The following is a 6823-nucleotide window of genomic DNA, read 5'->3' on the forward strand; positions in this document are numbered from 1 at the left end:
TGGGTTTGATCCTCGGCATCCCATAAACTGGATGTGGTGTGTACACCTGTAAGCGCAGAAATTGGAAGGTAGAGGCAGGAAGATTAGAAGTTTAAGGTCATTTTGGATGCTCAGCAAGCTTGAGGCCAGTCTAGGTTTAGCTGGGTCAATTCTATGTTGTTTTTTTTTTTTTTTTTCTGATGTCATAAAATTAAAATGCTTTGGGTGGGAGGTAATGGGATATGGGTTGATGGTAGACCATGTGCCTAGCTTTTTTAAGGCCCCAAGTTCAATCCTCATACAACAAAAATGAATGGATGAATGATTTTTCATTGATCCCTGGGTGAAGCAGTTTTTATTCTAACTCAGAAGTGCTTGAAAAAAAAAATGGCAGGGGTTCTAACGCAGGGTTCAGGAGCAGAGCGCTCCCCCGTCATCCTGTGTGAGCTCTGGGCTCAATCCACAGTCCTACTAAAGGAAACAAACAGACCCTCTGCTTACAGGCTGATGATACGCAGAACAAAACTAGGAAGTTCAGACGTTTGTGTGGACAGGCATATAGTATCAGTGAGAAAATCAGGTCAGGCATGGTGGCTCAGTTTGTGACCACTGAGGCAGTGGTCTACTGCTACATAGAGTTCTGGGCCTCATGAGAAACCCGATACACTCACCTATGGTCAAGAAAGAAGAGTGGGTGGGTAGTGGCTCGGAAGGCAAAAGGACCAGCCACCAGGCCTTGATGACCCGAGTTTAATCCCTGAGATCCACGTGGTGGAAGAAAGAACTATTTCCACAAGTTATTCTTTGACCTCCACGGCATGTCATGGCATATACACACGTGCACACACACACCTATACATGCACATAAAAGAAATAAATAAAATTTCATTTAAAAAAAGAAATTGGGTGGGGGTTGAGCCAAGCCTGTAATCCCAGCACTTGGAGGGCTGAAGCAGGAGAATCACAGCAAGTTCACAGGGAGGGCTGCACAGCTAAACTTGTCTGGTGGGACAGAGACAGGCAGAGCTCGGGCTCACTGGTGAGCCAGGCAAGCCAAAGCGACAAGCTGCAGGTTCAGTGAGAAATCCTGTCTCAAAAAAATGAAGTGGGGGGCTGGAGAGATGGCCTAGTGGTTAAGAGCACTGACTGCTCTTCCAGAGGACCTGGGTTCAATTCCCAGAACCCACATGGCAGCTCAAAACTGTCTGTAACTTCAGTTCCAGGGGATCCAACACCCTCACACAGGCAAAAATAACAATGCACAATAAATAAATAAATTTAAAAATGAGGTGGTGAGCAGTAGATAAAGACAATGACCTCTGGCTTCTACACACACATGCATGGGCAAATGCACCTGCACAAATGTACACACACACACACACACACACACACACACAGACACACACACACACCACATGCACAGACCCCCCCCCCCCCCAAAAAATCAATTCTCTCAGTGGTATTATTAACACAAAGCTGCTTGTCACTTGTTTTCTGTGTCAGAGACACTACAAGAACATGAAAGAAATATTAAGGAGAGTCACTCAGCTGTTCTTTATTGTTGGTGTGAAGGAATGTAGACCTACTTTGACAAAAAGAGGTAGAAATCTGTGTTTTTAATTAAAAAAAAATGTGCATTTTATACTTCTTGACAAGTACTCCTACTGATCAACTGTAGCAATGACCACACTCTCCTGTGGACCAGGGGGATGTTTCTTCAGGCCAGATTTGGGGTGCAAGTCCACAACAGGCAATGTTTTAAGATGTTCTGTCAGAAGTGTATGGAGAGAAGGCAGCAGGATTCGGCCTTGGACATGAAACAGGGTGCAGAGTGTGAAGGAGAGAAGTGCAAGGGAGGGGGTATGGTGGCTCACACCTGTAACCCTAACTCTCGGGAACTGGAGGCCAGAAATAACCGCCACCCCAGGCTGGGTGTCCAGGATCCGGGTTTGGGTCCCAGCAACCATGTGGCAGCTAACATCCACCCGTAACTTGAGCTGCAGAGGATCTGCTGCCCTCTCCTGGCCTTCACAGGCACTGCACATATCTGCTGCAAGAACACAGACCAAAGCCAAGCTAATTCACATGTAGCAAGGACTGCTGTTTGCACCTGTTTCAGGGTCCGTCTAGGTGGCTCTTTTATTGTATGGAGGCCGGAGTACAGGACAGGCAGGACAAGGACAAGAAGGCCATGCTGACCCATTCCCCTAAAAGTGCATGAGTTTGGTCTCTTGCTGTGTGTGCTGGGGCTCTGTCACGCAAGAGCAAACAGACCTGGACTCCGTGTCTGCAGCAGGGTCTTATCATTTAATTCACACTGGCCTAGAAGTCACAGTTTTCAGCCCCACAACTGCTTTTTTCCATTTCCTTTTGTTAAAGTCATCATGCTCTTCTCTTTGAGGCAGACATGGTTTACTCTTACCACTTGGGCAAGGTCCTAAAACAGGCACCAACAACCCACAATTCCAGAGTTCAAAATCGGGGTCAGTTTCTCCCCAAGTTAACATTAACCTTTAGGTAAACGAGCCACTCCTGTAGGAGGGCTTGGTAAAGAGGAACATTGTTGAAGGCCTGGGGAGTGGAGCTGGTCGTTCACCTGTGAGGAAGGAAGGGAGCAGCCCAAGGCCAAGACTTGGTGTTCCCTAGTTCTCTCGCACGTTGCCAAGTTTGCTGGGAACATTGCCTCATACAGCCGACAAAGGTTTTCTCTGTTGTTTGTCCTGAGGGCAGCCATGTTTCCAAGAGGGAAGAAGCAAACACGATCCCTGGCCAGTGCAACAGTTCTGCCCTCCTTCCCAGGGGCGGTGGCGGGCATTTACTCAGAACATGTATTTGAAAATCCTTGTCACGTGAAGGGTTATTGTTAAATTATTCATAGGTAGCTTTCATCCTTAGAACTCTGCCCATCACCACCAGGTTAGGTTCAGGGAAAGGGCATGGGAGTGTAAGGGCGCTGAGGTGTCAAAGACACGGCTGTGGGGTGTAGGTGTTGTCTAGAATTAGCAAGTTTGGATGGAAAAGGGAGGTGATTCCTAAGAGAGCCAGTGGCTCTGGAGAGGCAGCTATAATTGCCTATTGCTGGAGGTAGTTAGCTGAAATTGTTAGAATTCCCGTGGGATGTAACATGGTGAACACACACACACACACACACACACACACACACACACACACACACCAGAAGCTGCCCAATCTTCTGAGCCATTTAATCCCTTAATATTGTCTTTTGAAGACAGAGTCCCATGTAGTCCAGGCTGGCCTCTGCCTGAATTCACTGAGGATGATCTTGAACTCCTGACCCTCTTGCATCCACCTGCCAAGTGCTGGGAATTACACATGCAAGAATCACCCTCAAAAGCTGGGTGTAGGGGGTACATACCTATAACTCTGACATTTGTGGGGACGAGAAAGGAGAATTGAATTGGAGGCCAGCCTGGGCTACACAGTGAGACACTGTCTCAAATAAACAGACAGACAAGAGACAACAATCCCCAAAGAAGTTAAAGTCCCTCTCTACATGAAAATGTGTTTCCTGTTTTTCTTCTTTAGGCAATGGGAGGGGGAGGGTGCCGTCTCTCTAGGCTCAGTAATCCCCCTGCCTTAGCTTCCCTAATAGCCAGACCCTAGCCACCATCCCCAGCTTGAAAATGTGTTTTAGGATGTTTAGAGAATATCAAAATTGGAAGCAACTGTTATGTCCAGTAATAAGGCAAGACTTGGTTTCCTTTAGATACATGCCTTCCATGGAATGTTTCATAGCCCTTAAAAACCAGGAACATGCTGGGCAGTGGTGGCGCATGCCTTTAATCCCAGCACTCAGGAGGCAGAGGCAGGTGGATCTCAGTGAATCTGAGGCCAGCCTGGTCTACAGAGTGATATCCAGGACAGCCAGGACTGTTATGTAGAAAAACCCTGTCTCAAAAAACCAAAAACCCAAACAAAACAAAAACCAGGAACATGCTGGCCATCGAGATGGCTTCGCAGGTAAGCATGCTTCCCAAGAAGCCTGATTTCAGAACTCACATAACAGGAGATAACCGACTCCCACAAATTTTTCTCTAACACGTATACAGACTAGAGAGAGAGAGAGAGAGAGAGAGAGAGAAAATAAATATACCTAGGGACATGCAAATTTTGCCAAAATAAATGTCCCTTTATGGTATGATATTAGATGGGCAGAAAGAAGCTATAAAATGGGTAATATGATGTCAGAATGATCACAATGAGAATTTAAGAATTAAAGAGAATTCATAGCCACATTTGCTTTGTTAGAGTAGGCAAGCCACAGCTGATGTCTACCCTCCCTTTTTTTTGTTGTTATTGTTGTTTTTCGAGACAGGGTTTCTCTGTATAGTCCTGGCTGTCCTGGAACTCGCTCTGTAGACCAGGCCTGCCTCTGCCTTCCGAGTGCTGGGATCAAAGGCGTGCGCCACCATCTCCTGGCTACTCTCTCATTTTTAAGACTTCCTTCGACATGATTTCAATAATAATCTGAATGATAATAATTTTTTTTTTGTCTGTTAATCCAAAGAGTGTGTGTGGACAGAACAGGTAGTAAGCAGCAGAAGGCCTGTGGCCATCGAAGGAGAGGGGCTGGAGTGACGAGGTTGTGGGAGGGGAAGAGGGGGGGGGGGTGGGCGCGCTGTGAAATGGGCTTTATGACCATAGGAGCCTTGCCTATGAGGGGTGTGATCTGAATGGGCCTGAAGACCTGGGTTACATAGAAGTGTGTTCCTAAAGAGCTGTGGATGGTGAACAATGGATACACACACACACACACACACACACACGCACACGCACACGCACACGCACGCACGCACGCACACATATATTCGGGGGCTGGAGAGCTGTCTCTGCAGTTTAGAGCGGGTACTCGTTTTCCAGAAGACCCGAGTTCCATCCCCAGTACCCACATCTATTGATTTACAACCTCCTATGTGCCTTAATTTATGCCTGCATCTTGCTGTGGGGGAGACCGAGTGTAGCCCTGCAAGGGTTAACAGACCTCAGCCCGCCTCCAGTGCACCCTCGGGTCTCAGTACCTCAGCTTCGGAAGGCTTGAGGCTTAGTTCTGAGGCCGTCTCCAGACACACACACACAACTGTAATAATAAGATTGTTTACCAGGTGGTACCCAGCAGAGCAGCTCAGCCTCTCTCTCTGAAAACCCCAGATGGCCAAAACCAAGGCCGGGGTTGGCTAAGTGCGTCCCCAAGGCCAGAGTCCTTTGCAAAGGTGGAATTAGCTCTCTCTCTTAAGGGTGCACCGAGAGTGCTGTTGGAGGGGGTGTGCACGTTTATAAACTCCCACATGAGCACGGGAGGAGGGCCCCCTGTAGGTGGAACCACGCAATTGCTGTTGGCTCTGCCCTTTCTCCAGGGAGGGCTGGCGTTTCCCCAGAGCCTCCTCCGGGGCCAGGAAGATGCTGCAGTGCCTGACTTCAGAAAGTGAGGAAGGGGGCGAAGAGAGGGAGGAGAGTTCTACAGAAGATCTAGAAGAGCTAGAAGAATTTGTCACCCTGGCTTTTGTGAAAGAGAACACACAAAAGAGGCTTCAGAACGCCCCGCAGCATGGCAAGAAGAAGAGGAAGAAAAAAAGGTTAGTATTGGAAAACGAGGAGTTGAGGGGCGGGGCGCGGGGGGGGGGCGGGGTGCAGATCAGTGTTGATAAGAAGCACCGGAAGGACCGGAGGGAAGGGGGCCTTGGCTGATGAGAGGAAAAGGAGACCCCGTGGGCTTGGCTTGTCAAGATCACACTACTTTCAGGTCACATAAAAGAAGCCACTTTTAGTGTTCTGTTTTATGGAATCCCGTAATAGTGTATATAACCTGGAGTCACACCTTGTTCTGATTTTCATTCTATTTGTGTTTAAATGCTTTTTAAAGACTGGGTGGGGAGGGAGCTCCGTGCTGAAGGAGTAGGAACAATTTCTCTTCCGAAGTGTAAGCGCACGCGCGAGAGCCCTGGGAATTTCACATCCTCGCAGTGTAACAGGACCACGGTGACTTACCAGCCCTGCCTGCAGCTTGTGCATCCTGGTTCTGGGTTAATACTCGGCTGTGCCTTGCTGAGGGCTTGTCTACTCTCTAAATAGCTTCCCTTAGAGGGGAGAGAAGGAGGAGGCAATGTTTTAGCCAGAAACGAATGTGTGACTTGTTTGTTTGTTTGTTTGTTTTCCGAGACAGGGTTTCTCTGTGTAGCTTTGCACCTTTCCTGGAACTCGCTCTGTAGACCCGGCTGGCCTCAAACTCACAGAGATCCGCCTGCCTCTGCCTCCTGAGTGCTGGAATTAAAGGCGTGTGCCACTACCGCCCATCGAATGTGTGACTTTTAAAATTCCTGTCCCTGTTTGGCTGGTGATGTAAAAAATAAAGGAGCACAGGGGCCACTGGGAATGCAGCATAGAGTTAAGAGTGCTTACCTTTCAGGTGGGAGGCCCTGGGTTCAAATTCCATTGCTGACAAAATTAAAAAGGGGGTGGCAGCAATGATGTTAACCTGAAGACGAAAGGAAAATTAGCCCTGATTGTAGTACATACAGATGATCATGGAATGTGTAGATGTATCCAATTAATAACAGAATATATAAATAATGACAACTACAAGTCCATGGTCCTGCACCCCTGTGCAACCTCATTCTTCATGATGGGATGGATGGGCAGGCCCTGCAGGCTTACTGTGGCAGCTGGGGTGTGTGCGTCTGGTCCCAGCCCTGTGTTCTGGTCAGGATATCTGTCTCTGTCTTGCTGTCTGCCCTTTTCTTTTCCAGATGATTGGTGATTAATCTATCCAACTGCCGCTACGACAGTGGTGAGCATCTGTGGTCCAGGGTCTGTGATGGCTATGGAA

The sequence above is a fragment of the Onychomys torridus genome, chromosome 8, assembly GCF_903995425.1.
Source record: "Onychomys torridus chromosome 8, mOncTor1.1, whole genome shotgun sequence".
NCBI lineage: Eukaryota > Metazoa > Chordata > Mammalia > Rodentia > Cricetidae > Onychomys > Onychomys torridus.